The sequence below is a fragment of the Pithys albifrons genome, chromosome 4 (assembly GCF_047495875.1).
Source record: "Pithys albifrons albifrons isolate INPA30051 chromosome 4, PitAlb_v1, whole genome shotgun sequence".
In the NCBI taxonomy this organism is placed as follows: Eukaryota; Metazoa; Chordata; class Aves; order Passeriformes; family Thamnophilidae; genus Pithys; species Pithys albifrons.
In genome coordinates this window covers 5244282-5267242 of record NC_092461.1, presented here as the reverse complement: position 1 = coordinate 5267242, position 22961 = coordinate 5244282, and the positions used below count along the sequence as shown (strand labels likewise).

The window sequence follows — 22961 nt, the reverse complement described above, 5'->3', positions numbered from 1 at the left end:
ATAGAATCTCTCACTCACACTGCAGGCCCATTGCTCTACAGCTGTAGAGACAGGTAGAAATGGGCTGCCTGCAGAACAAAGAGAAATCTATGTCAAGATCAGAGAAAGAGCTGTGTTAACACACATATGTGGCTATTTGCTTTAGCTGTCTCTAAATTATTTCATTTTCCAAATAATCACCAGAATCAGATGCTTTCTTGCAGACATCACTGCAGAGACAGGCCAGGGAGGAAGAACTGAAGGAAAAAAGTTTCACAATCAGCTTCCTGGCAGGGTAGAAAGCAGTGGAAGGGCTTATTTGTGTAAGCATTTGAAGTTTCATGGCATTAAAGAAAATGCTGGTTTCACTATAAAAGAGAAGAAATGAAGGTGGCAGAGGTTCAGGTCTTTCTCTGTGATCAAGATTGGCTTTCCCCATTTTCATCTTATCCCTTCTGCCATCTTCACCCCAAGGATGTATTTTCTGCCTCCATAGGGCCAGCATCCCAATTGCAAGCTTGTCAGAACCTAATCCAAAATACCTCAATTTCTAAAGCATTTCCTTGTTGTCCGTTTACTCCTTCTTTCTCCTGCACCAGGAGAAAGAACATTTTAACCATGAGTAGCACTGATGCTTCTCTAGAAATGGAAATCCACTGTAGCAAGCAGATAAAGAGTCAAAGGTTCAGGGCAGTTTGCATAAGCCTTCAACAGGGTATGCAAACTGGTTGGGTCTGCAGAACTTGTAAAAGTGACTTAAAAGACCAGGCTTCCTTCTGGGGCTCTCTAAGGGTACCAAGAGCCTCTCAGCAATGCCTTTTTCCCTGTTTCAGTTAGGAAAGCAGATAACAAGAATTCTTCTCACAATAATATTTTCCACTTGTAGCACACTATTGCAAAAACAGCCCCCCTTGTGGTATTTCAGCAGTTCTGTCTTTAGTTCAAGCAGAAACCATGAAATGCATCAAAAAATAAACTTACAAAGTTAAAATGACTGCTAGGAACCCTAAAAAGTGGTTTATGGTATAGCTTCAAGTATGGGGCAAAGTTGTGGCGTGATTTTATACATGCATGAAGGATTCTATTTGCATTTGATTTCACCTTAACTAGTTCGCTTTTCCTGAATTAAAAGTTATTGCCTGAAATATTCAGAAACAATTGTATTGTATTACTGAATTTGATGTGCTTGATCTGTCGAGAAATGGTTTAGTGTACTATGACCAATTGTCTATTATAATGAAGCTTATTATTAATGGAGTATACTTTTATATCCCTATTTTTTCATTCTTGGAAGATAGCAGAGTTCAGCATCCAATAAACATGTAAATTGCATTTTTCTTTTCACACAGGACAGATTTCAACTTCTGAACCAGCAGTCAACAAAGATTCCCCCAGCTGCTAGGAAAAAATAAAAAAGTAAGTATTTGTGAAGAAAGGCATAATAAGATCAGAGGGAAGCCTGTCATAAAAATGCACATTGCATAATACATGATGGATCAGTTCTATTATTTAACTTTTGCATAGATATAACAATACAGAGATATGCTAACCATCATAGTCAGCATTAATTTACAGTGGGAAAAATAATTAGAATCTCACTTTTTCTGAAGAATGGAGTGAAAATGTAAACAATGCTTCCCTCCAGGCAAGTGCTTTATCAAGTTGACAGGTGCATTTGAATTTCCATGGGTGGGGGACATAATAGGTTATTTATGTGTCATTTTAATAGAAAGGCCCAACCATCAAGATGGACAGGAGACTTTATCAGTACTGCTGTTTGCAACTAATCCACCAATTTAATACCCCATGAAAATACCTGCAACAAAACCTGGACATTTTTCTTTTCCACTCCATTATAGGCAAATCAATATGGGTGCTATTCATCTCAAATCTTTGGCTCAGCAGGTACCCACTACACAGAGCTCCTCACAACGCTGGTACACTGGCACAGCCACATAAACATAGAGACTTTGACTTGTGCTTCAGTCAGTGACTCCACAACAGGATCACAAAAAGTATGTTTGGATCACTCACTCACCCCCAAACAGAAGCTAGCAAGACAAAAGTCTTGTTGCTTTTTCCTTTTTCTTTTCTTTGAGAGGAAGGATATGACAACCCACAAACCTGTGGCATGGGCCCTTGCAGGAAGGGGTCTCAACCAGTCTCTACTAGACATCTGTGATGCCTTCTTTACTTTCCTCTGGGAGCATGAAGCTCCCTGGAGTAATGGCAGCTGTTGTATGGGCCAAGGAAGTGAGCCTCCTGCTCTGCACACTGCAGGCAGCATGTCCCTCCCATGGCTGTGAGCTGAGACCTCTACTGTATGGCCTGCTGCTAAGAACTCACATGCAGAAGAGAAAGACAAATCTCCCCCACAGTTTGGGTACAAACAAGACTGGATCCATCCAGACACTTCAATATCCCAGGAATTTAGTGACAGATTTGCCTTGGAAACCTTGGCTTTTGACCAAGGTTACCAATTTCACCGCTCTGTTGGGAACTGATTTTTTTCTGTGTGGTTGTAGTATTCACATCTACATGAACATGCTTGTAATTTACAGTTAATATAAAATAAACAAACTTAATTACTGTACTAACAATTAAGTATCATAGTACAGACAACAGCATGTTTTAACACCGAAAAAATCCAGAACAAACTTTAAGAGTTTTTGATTACTACAATTGCATTTAAAGGAGCCACTCCCTAATTTTCACAAATGACTGAAATGACTGGTGTAGGCCCTAGAGAACAGCCACAAGCCAGAAAAACATTATCTATCTCCTAGATGCAACATTTTTCTTTACACAGATTTGTGACGAAAAAGAAAGCTGCTAAAATGGACACTCCAGTCACACCTCCTTGTGCATTAGCTCTGCTCAATGCCTCCCTTTTTTGTCCTGTGTAGGGCTGTGAGGTTGATTGACACGTAGCCCTGATCTGACCCATTGTAAATTTCGTAGCCACGCTCCAGTTCTTCCCTCCTTGATACTGTCACCTGTACCAGGATACAAGTTCCCCCCGTACTTGTCTTTACAGCTATTGCAACCACATTTGTGACACAGAGTGTATGCTGACAGGGTCCCAGTCCTTCACTGCATGTGTGGGCACTGTAAGACTGCACAGTTAAAGTCTGGTGTGATGCACATCAGAAAAGGAAAAAAAGTGTTTTCCATTAAGGAATATTAAAACAAACAAACAAAAAACCAAACAACCAAACAACCAACAACCTTTTTAAGATTTAAAGATTTTTGTGTGCAAAAGTTCAGTTTCCAGATTCATGACCCACCAGGGTCTACATGGACTGGAAAGACTGTTCCTGATGAGTTTTGAGTTTGAAAAGCCTTAGTATAGATCTAAGGAGGACAGAGGTAATGAGATCATCCACAATTCCCATGTCCAGTCAGAAGTATGCTCTAATTCTGTAGAAATAATTCTTTGCTAACTAACTCAGATACAGCTCCAGAGACCTTACAAGTATGTAACTGGAAGTATCCTCACACCCCCTGGGTAATTCCTTAGACTCGCTACTCCTGAAACTTTTTCCAAAAGCAGGCAATTCATAACGACATAAATTTGATTAAAAACAGACTTGGGACATTTCCTTTGCTCAGTCTTTCAGTCTGCAAAGCTCATGAATCCCTGTGGTTAATTAGGAAATATTACTCATAGTAAAATCCAGTTATAATAAAATGTATGTTGCCTGAACATAGCATCTTAATAAGTTTCAGGAACAGTCACTTCCTCATTTTCCTCCCACTATTTCTAACTTGGAGGCCACGTTTTCTGGTAGGACAGGACAGCTTCTCCCCCTTGCAGAGGAGAACTACATCCTGTCTTCACTCCCAGAGCAAGGGCTGGACCTCTGACCCAACATTTCACTTATGTATTACCATAAGAGTAAATCACAAGCTATAAATGGCAAAGCATGTAAAAGAAACACAAATTCACTTTACTTAGTCTCAATTAATATATTAAAAGGCAGCCCAGTCTCAGCAGAAAACTATAACAGCAAAGAGACAAAACTGCAGGATGTTGAGTTGACAAAACAAACAAAACTAGAAGTCTAAATTTTATCATTATCTATTTTTTGCTCTACTTGGATAGTGACTCCTTCCCCAGGTCACATAAGGGATGTGAGCAGCATGTTATCCCACCATCATCATTACATTAGACAGTGGATACTGGAAAGGAAGATGATTGTTTACTCCATAGTGATTTTGCTTCAATTTTGTTAGCTTGATAAATGTCAAGTTTCTTACTCATTCACAGAAAAAATCAGAGATATTCTGACTTTGTACTAGATTTTTGTTACATCGTGAAGATTCAAAAAAAGGTGAACATGGAAAATCACTTTGGTCTGAGTAAATATGAGTGATTCAGCTTATGCTATCTGGGAGAATACAAAAAACAACACCTGTAACTGACATGTTTACTTTCAAAAAGGCAAATTTTGAGAAAATTGTTAGTAAAAATAACATCAGAGCTCTCAAATTTTAGATCTAACATCTTTTCACCATTTGTTCTAAGTAAATTTTATGCCTCTTACAGTAGGATTTACATTATATAAAAATTTCAATGGAAAACCTACACTGTGTCATAGTTTAGATAATACACAGAAGTCATTTCCTATCTCATTATAAACTATTATGTTTTCTGCTTTGCATGTGTGTCTGATTCACTACATCTTTGCCTCCTTTATGCTGGTGTACTTCCTTTGATCAAGTAAAGTTAGGGTAAGTGACAGCAGCACAGGAATGTATCACATCTATACATTTTCTGTTATTTAACTGTAACCAGAGCATTTCCCCATTGTCATGAGAAAACACATCAATCAACAGAATGCTAAGCATAGAAAAACATCAATCAAATTAATGTATTATTCAAGAAGAAAACAGGCAAGTGTACCCAAGAGTAGTGCAGTACCTTCTGAATTCAGCAGACTTAACAAACACTTAGCTGATACTTTTCAAGGACTGAAAGCACCAAGAAAAGAGATGGTTTCTCTATACTGAATTGCCTAAGATTGATATAACTGACTGTCACAGTTTATTTGGTTCATGCAGACGTGTGAGTTTCCAATCAGAACACCCTGTACTATTTCTCAGCTCTTTGCAGCTTATTTTCCTCATTATGTGTCTTATGGTGGATGGCTGAACTCCATTCAAAGAAAATCAGAAAACACTCAGCACATCTTATTTCAAGAACATTTTGATGGCTTGGTTTTAAGAAAATACTACCAAAAGACTGTAGACTTCTTCAAGTCAGCACACAGCAAATGGGGTTGCTCCATTTTTTTCTCAAGTTAAAATATATTTTGAAAAAACATACTGAAAAACACATTTTGGAATCTTTCTGGCTGTTATTCTGGGAAGGGGTATTTATTAATTATTTTTTTCATATTAAGGAGTCATATCCCATCATTGCATTAAGATCAGCAATCTTGCTTGGTTCTCCTCTTATTTAAGCAGTTTCCAGCTGACTGTGCCTTGCATTTCTAGTTAACATTACAAATTAAAGGTCAGGCTATGATAGAACTACCCACCAAAAGCACTATTCTGTCTGCCCAGACTATTTGTCTTCTTGAAGCAGAACCATCTCCAGGCATAACCAAAGCAGGCAGATGCCTGGGATATGAGTTTTGCTTCTCCATCTGCTTTGCCTGCAGCAGTGGCCCATCAAGCCAGGCTGGTGGCTGCTACTGCAGCCAGGGAAGGTCCTTGCACCAAGACTGCTCCTCTAAAGACAGCAAGAGCAGAGGTAGCTTGGGAGTATCCAACATAATTGTGATGTAGCAGCAGAACCACCCTGTCCATGAGGTAGCAGCATCCCATTTTACCTGTGCTGCAAAGAAATCTTGAATTTGACATGGACTGATGACAACAAGGTTTGTTCTGGATGTAGTTTAAAGCAGTCAGGTGCTGTAGTGTCCTGTCTGGCAAAGAATGTTAATTTGACTCCCAGAATTGGATCATGTCTGGCCCTTTGGAACTTGAGCCATCTTAAACACTAAAGTGTGATGTTTAATAATGAATTTCACAGTCCCATTTCTCTTTCCTGGGATAAAACTAACATTTGTGAACAAAACTCAGCCTCTCCAACTCCTGGTGCAAATAGATTTATATATACAATAATTCATTGAAATAGAATGGCTGGAAGAACAACTTTAATCTTCTATGCCTTTAGATGTTGCACTTTTATTTTCTAGACTGGTGTTTTCTTCACAACTTGTTCATGCCTCACAAATATGTACTGCATCTAATATATGACTCTTTACTGATCCATTTTTTCTGTCTATAACTCTCAGAGAAAATTGTACCTATTTGCATTCAAAGCTTTCATCTGTGCATCACTACCTTTTATTTCTAGTAGCCAGGGGACAAAAGAAAAATCATAGAATCACAGAATCCCAGAATGGCTTGGGTTTTAAGGGACCTTAAAGTTTACCTAGTTCCAACACTCCTGCTGTGTACACGGCACCTTTCACTAGACCTGCTTGTTCAGAGCTCCATCCAACCTGTCCTTGAACATTTACAGCAATGGGTCATCCACAACTTCTCTGGGCCACTTGTTCCAGTGCCTCACCACCCTCACAGTAAAGAATTTCTTCCTAAAATATTCTCAAATGTTTCTGAACAGGTAACGTCCAAGGGAGAAGCAACCCAATAAGGTTCTGGTGCACCACAGAACCTCATGTCCTGAAATTACTGTTGGTGATTTGTGAATTTCAAAAGTGATTACTTATGGAGTCAGTCACTGTGATGGAAGTAAAAAGAAACTGAAATAGGCACTGGGCATTGTGACAGTGCAGCACAGTCAGTCAGCCTCAAGCAGACTTGCAACGGGTTGTAACCTCGAAGATGTTGTACAAGGGACTACATCCAAACTAACAGCTGTCTTATAGGACAGGAATGTATCAGCTGAACTACAAAACTACAATTGTATAGCTGAAGAAAGATGCCTAAACTCAAATGTTTTCAGATCATTATTATCTTAAATGTTTTAGGTTTGTTACTGGCAACACCAGATAGGAAAAAAGACCATGCTTCCTTCATGGCTAACTTCTAGGCTGTATTAAGTTCCACTTCTGTACTGGTTACGTAGGAAAAAAAGAAAAGGTACATACCATAAATTTATTCCAGATTTTATGGAGAGTTTAGACAGCATTGGATGCTCAGCTACCTCACATATTACTTGATCTTTGTATCTTGTTCAGATAAAGGATTTAGAAGTGGCAAGGAATAAGGAAAAAGCAATTGAAGTCTCACGAACAAACTATGTTGATTTAAAAACCAAGACAAATAAAAACCTTTACAATAGAGTTTCTAAAAGTTATGTTTGCAATTTAAAATACCCATAGGGAAGATCTGACTTACATGACCAACACTTAATGTATAGTACGTGATAAGATGACACATGCAGTATTGAAACTTGGCAGTAATTCAGAAAAAGAATAGTTTGCCGACCATTAACAATTTCTAAGCAACGTATTAATTTATTATATATGTCTGTAGTTGAGTTCCTGAGTGATTATAGTTATAACAATGTCTTCACATGTAATCTTAGGACACCAAAAGCTGCAGTGCAAAATGAAAGGAAGGATGAATAAATGAGCTCTCTCTTTGCCTGTGCTAACAGTACACCAAATTCTCATCTCGAGCTTGCTTTCTGCTAGCAAATGCAGACGAAGAGAAGCTGCCACAGACTTGCAGGGGTACAAATGATACAAGAACTGAGCTTGCACTTTTGTAAAGGCCCCTGAGGATTGTGGGTGTGTGTGTGGGAGAGGGGAGGAGGAGTAGGATGAGCAATATACTGAAATATTTTAACTTGCTTTAAGGCACCTAAGTAGTCTTATATAGGGAACTCAAACTAAAATAGTAGGCAACAATGAGCAATTATATTTTCAGTTTTATGCTGGAGAAGTTTAAATGATATGTTAAGACTCAGGATTGTTGGGTTTTATGCTTTTGTTTGGGGAGGGATTTTTTACAAATGCGTGCATATTTTTCAATGGAGCTGGTACTGACTTGCAGCTGTTTGATATTAGATGCAAGACCTACCAGCCTTCAGACCTCACATTAGAAACAGACCTTTGGCCAAGTTGTGTCTTCATTTAGACCTTGGCAACCCTGTTACATCGGTGGGGGTAATTTGACCTCTCATTTGAATAATGCAGTGCAGTGATATGGTTCTGGTTTGTATTTTCTGTGATTGTTTCAGTCTAAATGCAACAATTCCCTAGATTGTGTGCAAGTTGAAAATGCCTTCCAGAGGAAACAGCGGCACAGATACGGGAATCATGTCTGGTCTGACAAGCCATGTGGCCAGGACAGGCTACAGCACCGACTATCTGGCAACAAACATATTTGCTAGGGCCTCTTCTGATAACTGTGCACTGAAAGGATCAGAAAAGGTACTGTGGGCGATGGCAAGACAGCAAGAATTCTTGGAGCAGAGGGATCAGCTTCCTGGTACAAGCAAATTATGTGCATGTACATGAATTTTAGAAAGAAGACATGTCCCTTCTCTCTCTTCCCCTGACACCGTGAAGTTTTAGAGGAAATAAAATTAAGTTCAGATCAGAGACAAAAACTTCCAGTTGAAAAAAACTGAATTAGAACAGGATTAATGTTATAGTAAACATGCTTTAGTAATCCATTGAAAACATATCCTAGTTGACTGTATCATTTCTCTGAATTTAGGCCCATTATGAAAACGGTTGTTTGTGCTCTGAGTGAAACAGCTTTTACTCCCTCAAGAAAAGAAAAAAGGAAATGCAGTATTAGACCCCTTCAGGGAACAAGAAAAGTCTATGACCTATGGTAACTTTCAACCTCACATACTTAATATAGATATGAAAATGTCATGGGGCTGAAAACATGAAAAATACTGTGAGATCTGTTTATTTTTGTTGGTTTGTTTGTTCCATAAAGCGGCTCCTTGCTCAATTGTAGTGATAATGATTCTTAAAAAAGCCTGGGCTGAGAGTCTAAATCCTAAGCTTTTAAGTCAGAGTCTTTGCCTGGCTACACATCAACCAGAAAAAGAAACAACACACTCTAGTATGATGATGCCACATCACCACAAAAACAGAATGAATGTATTTGAACTGGAGAATCTTTGCCTTATTCAAGAATTTCCTTTGGTTTTGTTTAAACTCTGCAACCTCTCTTGGGCAGGCAGAAGAGAGGCTTGTTCCATAAAACTAAAAAAAGCAAAACAAAACAAACTTTTAAAGCCAAAACATTTAGCTTAATCCATCCCTAAATCCCATTACACATTCAACAAATGACAATAATAACCCTTACTGGCCAGAGATGGCAGAACAAGCAGAGTTCCTCAATGATTAGCTTAAAGGGCACTGTGAGGTTCACAGAATCACAGAATATTCTGATTTGGAAGGGACCCACAAGGATCAAGTCCAGCTCTTAAGTGAATGGCCCATATGGGATCAAACTCACAGTCCTGGTGTTAATAGCACCATGCTCTAACTAGCTGAGCTAATCTCAGGGTACTGAGCTAATCTCAGGGTTCAAAAACCATAAATCCCTTGCTCTTTGTACACTACTCAAGCCTTTCCGCACAGCTCTGGCACATCATTATACCCATGCTCCAGCTTTGTCAAGATGCCAGAACAGCATAAATGAGAGGCAGACCCCAGACATTTAAAACAGCCACAATTACTTGCACCATCACCAGTGCAGAAGTAAAGGGATTTTTTTTTTCCTGGTAAATTTGACTTACTTATTATCATGGCTTTTTGCATTCAATTGGAAAATTACTAAAAATTTATCAGGTATTTATACTAAATAGTAATGATGGAAGTTTTGCCCCACTTTTGACTGCTTACTCCCTCCAGTACCCCAGCATTTAGAGTGTAAACACTGCAGGAGAATGGTATATTTACATAAAGATGCCAGTATTGTGACTTGGTTTTGAGGTGTTTTGTTTGTTATTTGCCATTGTTGTTTTTTTCTCCTCCCTCCCTGTCCCCCCAAAAGCCCATTCCATTTGCTGTGAGTTCTGGTCTCAAAATACTCATTTGGAAACTACCCAAAGGGCTGGCTTCAAGTATTTAACATCACATACAAATAAATTAACATCAATGAGACACTGCAATCAATGTAAAAACTGTTCTTGTGATGTTTGAAGGCTGATTATAGCTTTTCAAGCTGGATATATATGATTGACAAGAATTGTGGTCCACATATATGCTTTTCAGGGTGTTAATGTGGCAAGAGGAAATTAAGAGTAAAGAGTCCAAAACAATCATAATCCATTGTCGTATAATTCTCTCTCACACATATGTGTTTATACTTTTACTTGCAAAAACTGAACAAAAAAATATTTGGAACACTTTCCTATTGCTAGGTCTCTTTTTGTTTTAGTCACTCTGTCCAACACCCAGCTGCATGCCTCAGGCTTCTTTGTAAGAGCCTCCCTGGCCACGAATCATGCCATACAGGGCATGCCCTGACCTGGCACAGCTAAGGACTTCTGTGATGAAAAGTGGCCATTTCAACCTGCTAGGAAGCTTTACAATAGGTTTCTGCTCTCCCCAAGTGGACTAAAGCACCCTCTTAGCTACTGGCATGAATTAGGTTAAAGACAGCACAAAAATTCACTGTGATTTCTGATGAGCAGTATGACTGTGCCACAGAGGCTGCTCATCAACCTTCAGCTATTTGATTGAAGATCTATTTTCTTTGAGGAACACTGCTCAAAACTCAAAAGCACCCTTCTCTGCACACCCATGCTGGGCTGGCATCACCCCATGGATCAGGACTCACTTGTTCAGGTACAGAAGAAAAAGACTACCCTGGTCCCTAGCTATTTGTCATACAGATGGGGAGCAAGAAAAAGTCAAATAAATATGGTAGGGCAGGCACAAGAAAACCATGGTACTGAGAATGGAGACCCAAACCCAGAGGATGCAGAGATTCTGCAGGAAACCGCTTCAAGTTCGCAGTGGAAGAAAACAAGAATGGAAGGGGCTATGGCAGAAAGACCAGAGCTTTTGCAAAGTCACTTTTAAAGTCAGGCCCCCTGAATCTTTTCCTATTCCAAAGATCTGTCACGGGAACAAGCAATTGAGTGTTACAGATACCACACTCAGACTCAGATATTCTGAAATGGGGAACACTGACAACACCAAATAACAGAAGATCAGCACATAGAGGAGGGTGTTGAGGCTGAACTAGGTTGTGTTTCAACACACTGCTACAATCTTAGTGCTGCTCTTTGAAGAGTGATCCACTGTCTGCTGCATTCTCTGGGCTGCAGCTGATGGAGGTTCTGGCTCCTTCATCCTATGGCAGCACCTGATGAATTTGGCAGTGCTTATAGCTGCATCACACCTACCTATAGATCCACAGGCATCCCGTGCCTATCTGTAGCCCTCAAGGTCTGAATACATGCAATGGATGCTGCCCAGACTTAAGCATGAGGTGGGATAACTTTTGTCAACAAGAGAATTCACATCTGTCTTAAATGCTAACAATTGTCTGAACCCCACAAAACCCACTTGAAAAGACACTAGTTCTCAAGCAACAAATTAACTAACACCCTTCAAGTTGTTATTCCAGCTGCAGTACATGCTGCTTCAAACAATGCCATTTATAAAGCAATAATGAAAGGAACTAGTCTATAAACCTTTCTCTAGCAGCAGGAGGGCTTAGGCTCCCAGGTTCACAAGCCTTCAGTTTATTTGAAGCCCATCAGACTTCAGCAAAGAGGAAATAATCAAGGGAAAGTGTAGAGTAATCCTAAAAATCTTAACAAGACATTACCGTGTATGTTTTTTTCTCCACCTATATTGACTCTGAAAGAGACAGAAAGCAGTTTCCTACCTTTACTATGTTATTTCCCACTAGTTAAATGACAATATAAAGCCCAAGTGTGTTCAATAAGGCTAAAATAAGCATCCCTTTTTGCGAAGTAGTGGAGTAAGGATCCAGTTGGCAGGCTTGCTCTCTCAGGCAAGACCCATTAATACAAAAGGGGGTTTATCTAAGAGAAGTCTAAATTATGAGTTCTAAATGGGCAATCTCGACTGCAAAAGAAAACAAGGCTGGGGAGGTTTTTATGCAGTGACTGAGCTTAAGCTTCAAGCCTGCAGGCTAGCACTACTTAGAGTGTTTCTGATGGGATAATTTTCTATGCAAAAAAGACTGATTCATTGAAGAATTACTCATGTCATGGCCAACGTGCCAATTTCAATGGGTGTTCAGCTGTCAAGAGCAACAACCCCTTCTGAAATATTTTAAATGACCAGGTGCAATTTTCCTATTTTTAAATAACCTTTCGTGGTTATTCCAGCCAGACAAATACCCTGCAAAACCAGATGGGCTGCTCCCATTGCTGCAGCCTAGGAAGGGCTTGGGAAGAGCCCAGCTCACTAAGGTGCTGCCGAGATATAGGACATAGGAATTCAGTCTTAGTGCCTGATGGTAGCACTAAACTTTTACATCCACGTAGCGATGTCACTGGGTAAATTATGCACCTTAGGGTCATGATCAGGGAGTCTGCATAAGTAAATCCCTGCACTCCATCAGAAGAGGAGATAAACACCTCAGAAGAACTGCTGAGGTAATACCAAAGTTTTAGGTTAGTTACAGGGAGAGGTGCTCAAAGCCAACAGGAGAGGAGGCCCTGGGATTCATGTGGAAAGTAGATGGTCTGAACAGTGCCCATTAGGCCCAAGTTGTTGTGCGGCTTCAAGTTTGGCTCCATCTTCATCAGAGCATGCTGCTGATCCTTTCTCAATCACTTCTTAACACCTTCTCCATAACTGTTAGAGTTTATTCCAAAAATATTGATTTTTAAAAGTCCATTCTGTTATAGACAAAACTAAGTTTCGAAACAATAAATCCATAAAACCTGCAGTACTTACATGTCACATCTACAACACGATTATTCCTCTCTGACCACCCTACCTGTTGGATTTCCCATTAATATTAATACACAAATCCTTGCAAATGCAACTCCCATTTAACTGTTTAGGCCAATATTTCGTAAGATGAAAAGCACAGCTTTCAAAATACAGAAAAAATCCAGAGCACGCGACCACATTTCACAGGTCAGTGGCTGGGATAGCAGGAGCTGCTGAAGGAGAGCTGAAGGAACATACTCGCTCAGGGGCATTTTAGCACTCTTGTGATACGATACCCATATTCATCAGCATGCAACAATCCCCTCTCCAGATGAAAAACACTACAGATCATGTTCCTAATAAAACAGTCAATTTGCCTCCTTCTCTTTTTTGTTGTTGGAAGGAATTCCTTACAACCTTGCCTCCCTGGGGCATGTCTTCCTCTCCCCCTTTGTCGATCAAGAGAAAACAAGGCTCTGTGCAACAACAAAGTCTCGCTGCCTGGCCTCAGATACACTCGTGCCAGGTTTCAGGCAGATCCAGGAAATTACTGTTGGTTTAGATGCCCTGATTATCACTAAGATAGGAAAAAATTATGTAGGTAGGAAGCACGGTAAGAACACACTTCTGGCCTGACAAACACATCGGGATGAAAATCATGACCCCGTCAGAAAATTCCAGCATACAAGTTCTGGACAGTGCTGACAGGCTACAGCAGAGGAACTTTAATTCAGCCCTGATTTCTAAGCAGCTTCAAAGGGTAGCTATTTCAAATCTTGTGCCAGAGATGGGCTTTCTAGCCCACTGAGACCACAAGTTTTAGCATATCTACACCAGGAAGGGCAAGTGTCGCTGCTGAGTCCTATGACCTACATTCAGTCTGCTTGCACTTGATTTTAGCCTAGTCAAAGCTCACCTGTAGCCTCCCACATAGTTAGCTTTGCCTTCTGAGCTGAGGTTAAGACAGAAAAGAGGATGGACCTGTTGAGCTTGAGAGCAAGTGTGTGTCTTTGATAAACTCACTGTATAGGCAGTCAGAGTGTGGAAAAACCTCAGCCTTTCCACCAAGTCTCCTAGAGCTGTTCTTATGTACAGACAGACCTTGTTCACTACTTTCTATATCCCACGAGCCCCTTTTCATGGGCAAAGAGATTTTGCTCTGCTCTATGCAGGTGGCTTCAGTAGCCTCTGCTGTAAGTATGCAGAATTTTATATTTAAGTATCATTATCCTGGAACATTTAAAGGTTATTACAGGAAAGCAAGTTAGGCTTCATCTAAAGCAATTCAATCTTTTGTCCACAGCCTTCTGTGTGACAATCACCTGATGGTAGTAATGTCCTTTAAAGGAAGAAATAAAGAGCATGATTGGCAAAACCATGCTTGCAGTTACATACATAATTGTCACATGAACTTCATGTATTTGCATATGCAAGCTCACAACCACATGATAATTTAAATGGTAAGTATTGGTAAAGTATTTCACTCCCCCCTCACTTGACTATAGCAATGGACATCAACAGTAGCCTGCCCAAGCTCAGAGGATGTCTGCCAGTGTTGTAAGAAGATGAGATAAGCCCAGTAACCAGAGAACACCAAGATATTTGAAATCATATCCTTGGAAAAAAAGAATTTTTTTCAAAATCAAGGAGGATAAATCACAAGTAATTAAGTAAATACTAATTTTTTAAACAGTTACACCCACCCATGACGGACATCACCACAACAACTTTTCCATAATGTGAGTTTTTTCTTAGGCTCCATCTGTTAGCAATTACATTATGTCTTTAAATCATCGGGGTTGACATTTCATATAACATTTTTACTTACTATTGTAACCTCAAATGTTCTCATTATTCAGATATATTGTTAATTCTTTTCAGAATTCTTCTAAGTTACTGGTTTAGAGATGCTGAATGTGCCAAATGAGTTACCAGTATTATACACTCCAAGAGAACAAACAAGTGCAGGGAGTCAAAGGTGTTAAGGTAACCTTGTTTACAGCACTACCCAACAACTATTTAAGAGACCTACTGGCTAATTCTGTTTTGTGCAAAAAATGAAGAGTCAGCTGATTTTTGTTACAAAGAGTAGGAATCACCGTTGTTAAATAAGTGAGTGTCCTGGGGGTTTTCAGAACTGCTAACATCATACTTCAACCTACCAAGGGGAGGAGGGAGCCATTGTATGAATTACTTCTGCAATATTTCATGAGCTAGTAAATTTTCTATGGAAATTATCCAGCTTGATGAAAATGTCTGTATTTCAAACCTCACAAGAGTCTGATTTAGAAGAGAAATAGTGCTCGTTTACTGCAGCTTCATTGAAGACAAAGATGGAGAGAACCTGAAGTGTTGAAATGTTAACGTTCCAAGAAAACTAATTATCATATTTTCACTTGCAAACTTCAAGCCTGCTGCTAATTAATCTCTGTGGAAAGGCTGTGTATGAATCAAATTATAATGTAAGTCAGATTATACAGGATGAGATGTATAACATACCCTGTCACTGAGGAGAAATGAAATGGATTGCTTGCACAGAAATGACAAAGAACCCAAAGTGCTTGCTCTTTATTAGTGCACTGATCTGTACCAGCCGGCTGATGACAGATCCACCCCAATGGAGTGCTGCAAACCACCTTGGATTTTCAAAAGTTTGCCTGTGGTCACAAATTATCTAGATGCAAGGAGAAAAAACTATTTGACTGAACAAACCTTGATGTGGCACTCGCACTGTTCTGTTGTGAAAACATCTTGAGGGCAATCAAGTGCCATTAGCACATGTCAATGAAGCTTCCCATGAATTACTACAAAAATTGCAGTTAAGTGTACTCCTCCTCCATCACTGTCCAACCTTTCTGACAAAACAATTTGGATGTCTGTTGAAGTATTACAGAAATTATCACCTTTCTGCCAGTATAGGAATCAGAAGTATGTCAGCAGACTATTAATTTGGTTCATCCACACTACCACCTGTATATAATTCATTTATTGATTATAGGATTAAAATGATTTGTTACCATTCACTCTGGAAATACTATATTGTACCTATAATGGGGATAGCAAAGGAGACTTGAATAAATCAGTTCTCACTGAAAATGGAAATAAAGTACATATTGAAAAAGAATACAAGATACATGTTTTCTAAACACAAGAACATGTTTACAACCTCTCTACATAAATTCCATGGAGTTGGACTAAATAATTTGGGTTTCAACTTATAGTCTTATAATGAACTATTACCTGCCAATCGAAAAAAAGAAGTGCTGCAAGTGTCTCATAATACTTGCATGTGAGTGGTTTGCCTTCCTTTTTTATCTTTTTTTTTTATTCAATTGATTTATTGTCATGCAGCTTTCAAATTTGTAGAAGCTTCCATAGCTGTGGGGTTTTTTAATCCTTTCTCTTTTATTTCTTTTTTTTTTCTTTTTTCTTGGTTGTTTTTTTCTCTTTAAGATAGGATACAACATGGAATCAAGTCTTGTGCAATGTTACTCTACTAGCTGAATTTCTAATGTTGTTTTCATTAGTTTACTTGTTGATTATATCCATTCTACCATTGTTATAATTTATTGCAAAGCCTCTTTTTGAGTGCACATCTGTTTTAGCAGTTCCACTCGTTAAACCTAACCACACAGGCAAAAAAGAGGCTTTCTTTTACCTAAACTGCATTACCTTGGTTTCCAAAGCTTGAACATACACATTCTTGATCAATTACTGATCAGCAGCTGCGAAGTTTAATGGCATGCCTGGGTACGATCAGCATATCTGGCTATTCCAGGTGCTTCCAACCATCCGCATTTTCCCCCTTTCTTCTTTTCACCCACCACTATCTGTGGACTAAATACTCTAAAAGAACAGCAAGCAAGGTGTCTCAGGACCATCTGGCCAATTTGATCCTACACAGTTCAAGGCCTTGTCGTTTCATACAGAAATTATTTTGTTTTAAATTTAAGAGGCAACAGAGTGCTACAGTCTTGCCTGACCTTACATTTTGCTATTTTTTCTGTAACATCCCATTACTGAGCTAAACCTTCCCTCTGCTCATCTCATGACTTTCAGTCTCTATTTAATCTTTTAAAAAAACCCAAACCAGACTCTGCCTTCAATAATTTATCCCAGATGAAAATCTGACCTTATATACACAGATCACGTAGAAGTTCAGTGAGACATGGCCCTATTTCCTCCCTTCTCCTTTACTTACACAGATAGATGGAAATTCTGGCCCTAATAAAGTCAGTGCAAGTTTTGCTGTTGACTGCGTGGGGTCAAGGTTTCCCTCGTACAATTTCTGTAGCAGACAGGTGATTACTTGTCACCTCAACATGCTGAGCTGAATTGTCTTGGACCAGTGGGGTGATTTACTTGCACTGGTTAAAAAAAATGTGCATTACCCCAGTCAGCAAAGTGATTTATTCATACTGGTGCTTAAGGAATTAAATTCTGTATTATTGTTAATTTTTCTGGGTATGCTTAAATCAACTTTAAGCTAATCTGCTATGCTACTCTTACAGCAAACTTTGTTTTTATTCTTCATGGAGAGTGAGAGCTCCAGTGAGCAAGTTCAAAATTTTTTACAATATGGGTTAAGGTTAGGAAAAAGAAATCTAATTGTGAACTCATCAAAAAATGCTTGGCTTCAAAAGATCACTGACATAGTTTAGGGAAAAGAAACCACAGATCAGATTATAAGACCTTACCTTCAGCAGCTTGAGTGGTCTCAGCCATTTCTTATTTGTTAAACATATAATAGACTGTGCATAAGGTAGAGCTTACATATATGTAATACAACTCATAGTCAGAAAGAGTGTGCAAATGGAAGTTCAAATGAATAAAAAGAAAATTTACACTTTCCATGCTTTTGGTTTCTCAACATGTTTTCAGGTCTCCACTTGCAGATCAGTATCTAAATCAGAAACTTGAGAATACTTGTCTGGAACTATGATTGTATAATTATCTTTTCACATCAGCTTCTCTTACCTTGCATTTTTTTCCATTTTCCTTGCATGGTTGAGTCTTCTGCAAAAATTCTCAAATTATTTCTGCTTGTTTTCTTGTATTATCACCTTGTTCTTTGCTGACATTTCCTTCAGGATCCCACAATTTGTACCACGGTATTATCCATTTCAGCTTGTTTCCTCAATTATTATTATTTTTATTTATTTTATTTTATTTTAAGTCAAAATAGCCCCACAACTTTTTACCTATCTTTTGGAAACTGGGCTTCCTGAAAGGCAACAGCAAAATTGTTTGTGTTAATTGGAAAAATTCACCCTACAACTTCAAAGAGATCAAATTCAAGATGATCAGATCTATTAGATCCACAGAGATAGACAGATATTGTTGCTCAAAATTTGGCCTGGTCTCACCATCCATTTCTTTAAACAAAAAGAGGCAAGAAATCACACTCAGAGTACCACCAAACCTTCAAAGAGAAAATACACCAATCATGCTGTCACTGTATTCTTTGTCCTTTTTGGATCTACACTATGGTCTCCTTACACAAAGGGATCCAAAAAGCTTGGATCTGGGATTTTGAATTAGGGCATAGTAGGGGATCCCCCTGTTCCTGTTTCCAATATCTAACAACAAGAAAACAACGTACTTATTTCCATTTCTCACTACACACAATGTGCTGCACTTTCCTCAGTCTATCATTAGCTCTGAGACAACTTCACTTTTGGCCTTTCACTTCTCTCTATCCATCATCCACCTGTCTGTGCAACGAGGCTCCAAATTCCAGCATGGCAGCAAGACCAGGACCTTAGGAATAGACAAATTATGGCAATCTCAAGTGTTGTACAACCTGCCTTCATCAGCCTCCACCCATGGTCCAGCAGCCTTGCTGTAGAGAATAACTAGAGAATCACGTTACTTCCTCTAAGACAAGATCAAAAGTTAAACTCCTTGTGCTAAGTTGCTTAAATGACTTGCTCTCTGACAGCTCTTGTAACACTGACATGTCCAACATCACCTTCCTGTCTTGCCAGTACTGATTCCATGAGCAAGGGCAGGATTTTGCCCTCAACTATTCACAAGTAATTAATGCATTATTGAACAGGAATAAATAGATAGCAATTAAATAACAAGTATTAATGACTTATTTATTAACATATTAATAGTTGGCCTGAGAGTAATAAATGCAAATTAGTGTAAAGTGGTACCAAAAATTGTGTCGATAATAGGCCCTGAAGTAATTTTGTGTGTTCAAGATAATTACAAATATATTTTCCTTTCAAAAATCTACTGCCGGGTAATTTTTTATGGTTTGCTATAATATCATTTTAAAATTAGAAAATTAGCCTTAGTCTCATTAAAACAATTTTGCAGTGCATCAGGCTTTATTTTAAGTGTAAGTTTCACATTATCTTCGTGCCTACAGACCTTGCTTTTTTTTTTTTTTTTTAGAAACCCTCCTTATGCACTAATGTATTGGGCCTATTTACTCATCATTAGTATTATTATGTAAAAAGTCCCTTTTCAGGTATCTAGATGGCTAAATTCAGTAAAAATCTCAAAGGGCCAGATCTGTTCCTTTTTATTCCTGCTAATACTAATACAACTGATAAACACCTCAGAGGTTTTAAATGTGAGCAAAGTGGAGCACCAGGCTCTGAACGCCTAACAACCCATCCAGCCCCAAGGGATCCCACTCAGATGACCATCCTTGGTCAGCTGTTTTACTAGAATATTTTTATTTGACTCTTTTATTTGTTTAGACTTCATACCTTGGCTCTGAAGTGTCACAACTTTGGAAAACTGATCAGTTGGTGAGGACAAGACGACATTGTCACTTTTATCACTCCTACTGAAAGGAAAAAGGCTTGGCTAAAATCCAGAGTGCTCACCTCATCACTGATGTGGTATCAATGTCAAGATAATGTATTCCAGATCTAACTCATTCTAGAATCTGACCCACATTTAACTTGTGATCTAATAAAAGATCAGTAAATGTTCAGCTCTGGCTCCATATTTGTAACAGGCTGAGGGATGGAGGTCCAGTTTTCCTCCTAGCAAGGGCTGCACAGAACATTGTTTATGAAAATGTTTGTTTCTACCAAGGTTTCTCTTTGCCTTTGTAGGTGGCATTTTTCTTCTTTGCAGCTTTCCTCATTAGAGGCATTGTAAACTACTTCTTCCAAAATAATCAAGTCCATTTCTGTATGGTACAGGGCTTTGATGACTCTCTCCCCACAGTGCCTTCCAAACCACTACGTAAATGTGATTGTGGTCGTGCAATCTGTGTACCTGGAAATATAATTCGTTTCGTTGCTAATGAAGGTCCTACGGCACAAATTTATTAACAGTATATTTTTCCATGGGATAATAATTGGGTCGATAATATTAAACTCATAGGCTCATTATTTAATTGCAAGGGCAGATTATGAATACAGCTTCTAAAATGTATTTTAATGAAAAACACTACATCCTGACCTAATCATATCAACCTTATGCTATCTAATTAAGGATGCAAAAAATCATTAGAGTTGCAAAATATTAGTTCCAGCTCTATCAGGCTGTTAGCTGCCCCTTCATGAATATATATATTTTTTTTACTCTATGATAAATAGTTAATGAGGTAAAAATGACAAAATTTGCATGTAGGCAAATTAGTTTAATAGAGTGATGTCTTCCTGGTCTACAGAAAGTGACCTTTTTCCTATCCAAAGAATGACTAAAAATACTTTGAAATGATGGCATAGATGTCATTCCACAAATGACAAATCACTTCTCTGAACAATATAAAAATTATAAAACGCAATAACCTTAAATTCTCATCATATTGTAAATGTGTCCTCTGCTGCTGCATTTATCAATTTAATAAAAGGAAATTAAGCATATTATAAAATACCCATTTATGGGGCAATTTTTAATCCAGTGAATAAAAATGAGAAGCACATGGTTAATAGCAAGAAAATATTGCAAAAACGTAGACCTATTTTTTCCAGAAGGTTTGACTGACTATTTACTTGAATGACCTCCATTTAAAATGTATTTTTTATATGGAGTGATGTAAGATATGGCAGTCTCATGCTTCCCTTTATAAAAATTGTTCACAGTTAATTTTGTATCTTATTTAAAAATTAACACATTAATAATGCACGCAATAAGGCCTAGTGATGTGTCTTCCATGCTGATTACTTTGTACAATTAGACATACAAAAAGAAAGGGACAAGACAAATACCTTATGCAAATCTAGAGCAGAAAAAAAGGGGTCTTACACTATCTGCAATTCCTAGGAGCATAAAAGACCTGCAAATATAGTGCCTGGTTTTTCAGGGATATGCTTCATGTAGAGAACGTGTTTCTAGGATGGAGAAAGTTTTTATTACAAAACTAGATTTTCAAAAGAGCTACCAAAATGTCATTTGATGCTTCTCTTTTTCATCAAAATAATATAAACAACAACAAAAAGAGCAGAGGGGGTTGCTGAAGGACATTGCTTCTTTTTTCACAATATTCATGTTTTGTACAGATAATTCAGGAGTTTTGGGCAGTAGTTTCTACTCACAAATTTTCGCCATTGTGAGGCAGATCCTGTGCAACTGAAGGAGGTGGTAGAGATCCTGCTGATGCCAGTGATGAAAATTCCTGTGCTCTTTCCACATTGTTCATATCTTTTTCTATCATATAGACTGCACCAGTATGTCCCATAGAGAACAGGAATATTTAACACTGCCTCAGCCTGGCATTTGATTAGGGTTGATATAAAAGAAAAGGCATGAAATTCGTGCAGATATAGACAGAATAGAAATCAGAAACTTAGGGACTTAGTAAAGACAAAATTGTGCATAATTTTTCTTTGTTGAATGAAATGTGCTCTGCTCCCCATACAGCACTGGGATTCTTCCCTCTATTTTGATGTCACCTTCTGTGCTGCTGGATTCAGCTGAGTCTGGGTCCATTTTAAAGGATCTCAGACTAAGGTTAGGTAGACACATTTCAATGTGGCATTTCATGCATGCCAGTCTGAATGTTGGAACCAAAGCTAGGCACTTACTTGTGTCTATAGCTGTGGGTCATGTTTCTCAGTGTTCTGGCCCTTGAAGTATGTCTTATTGTAGCAGTGGACAATCTGTATTTCCTCCATTGAGGGACAGAGTATTTGTATACAGAGAAATAAATTTTCTTTCCATTCTTTTCTGATTGTCTTTATCTCCAAACCTTCCTCCTTTCCTCCTGCCCTTGTTCTTTTCTTGTTCTCGTTTTTTTCTTTTTTTCTTCCTCCTTATTCAGCCCTGTCTGTACTGCTGCAAGAAATGATACACTGGTGATATCATTAGAAGTGTACTCAGTACTTGAAACAAATGTAGTTACTTGCACTTTCCTTGTCTGTCACTTTTTCCCTATGGCATTGGTCGTTCAAACCCTTCTAGAACTCTGTCAGGCTTGGTGCTGTGACCACTTTTCTTGGAAGCCTGTTCCAGTGCCCAACCACCCTCTGGGCTAAGAATCTTTTTCTAATATCCATCTTAAACCTCTGGCTGAAATGCAAAATGAAGTCCAGCTTCACTATATATATTCTTTGTTTGATTTTTTTTGTAACTAAGATAATAGAAAGCAATCATCAGTGGTTATGCTTTGACTTACTGTAGAAAGTTTTCAAGTGGCAAAAAAAAGTTATTTTACTTCCTGGGGTAACTAAAATAAGTTCTGTCTGTATAAAAGTGGGAATATCTGAGGCAAGTGACTGTGGAAGTGCATTCACTCCTACAAACTTTTTGCCTGCCCTCTGTTGAAACGCCATGTGCTGTTTTGCACTTTCCCACAAAAATTAAGCTTACTGAGTATCTGCTTTTGCATTCAGTTTTTCCTTTCAGGGTCCAAACTGTCATCACGGGAAAAAAAAGGTGGAAAATAATTACAGCTGTGGCAGATGTTTATAACAGTGACAACTGAGGCTATATATTTATATAAACTGCTGATCTTTCAGAGGTAGCTATAGAGACTTGAAAAACCTGCAGAGCCTAATCTGAAGTCCCTTGTTCCAGTGGGTTAGAAAAGAAAAACAAGACGACTCATACATACTTAAGAGGACTAATTTCCTTCCTATCTGGAATCTGTTCATTTTTACATTTCTACTAAACAAAGCATTGCACACAGAGGTATTC

At 38.5% G+C, this 22961-nt stretch overlaps 1 protein-coding gene across 2 annotated transcripts in view; it reads right to left on the bottom strand.

Moving 5' to 3' along the window:
• The window catches only part of LOC139671057 (uncharacterized), a 285587-nt gene that overhangs the window by 19679 nt on the left and 242947 nt on the right, over positions 1-22961 (bottom strand). The window lies entirely within an intron of this gene.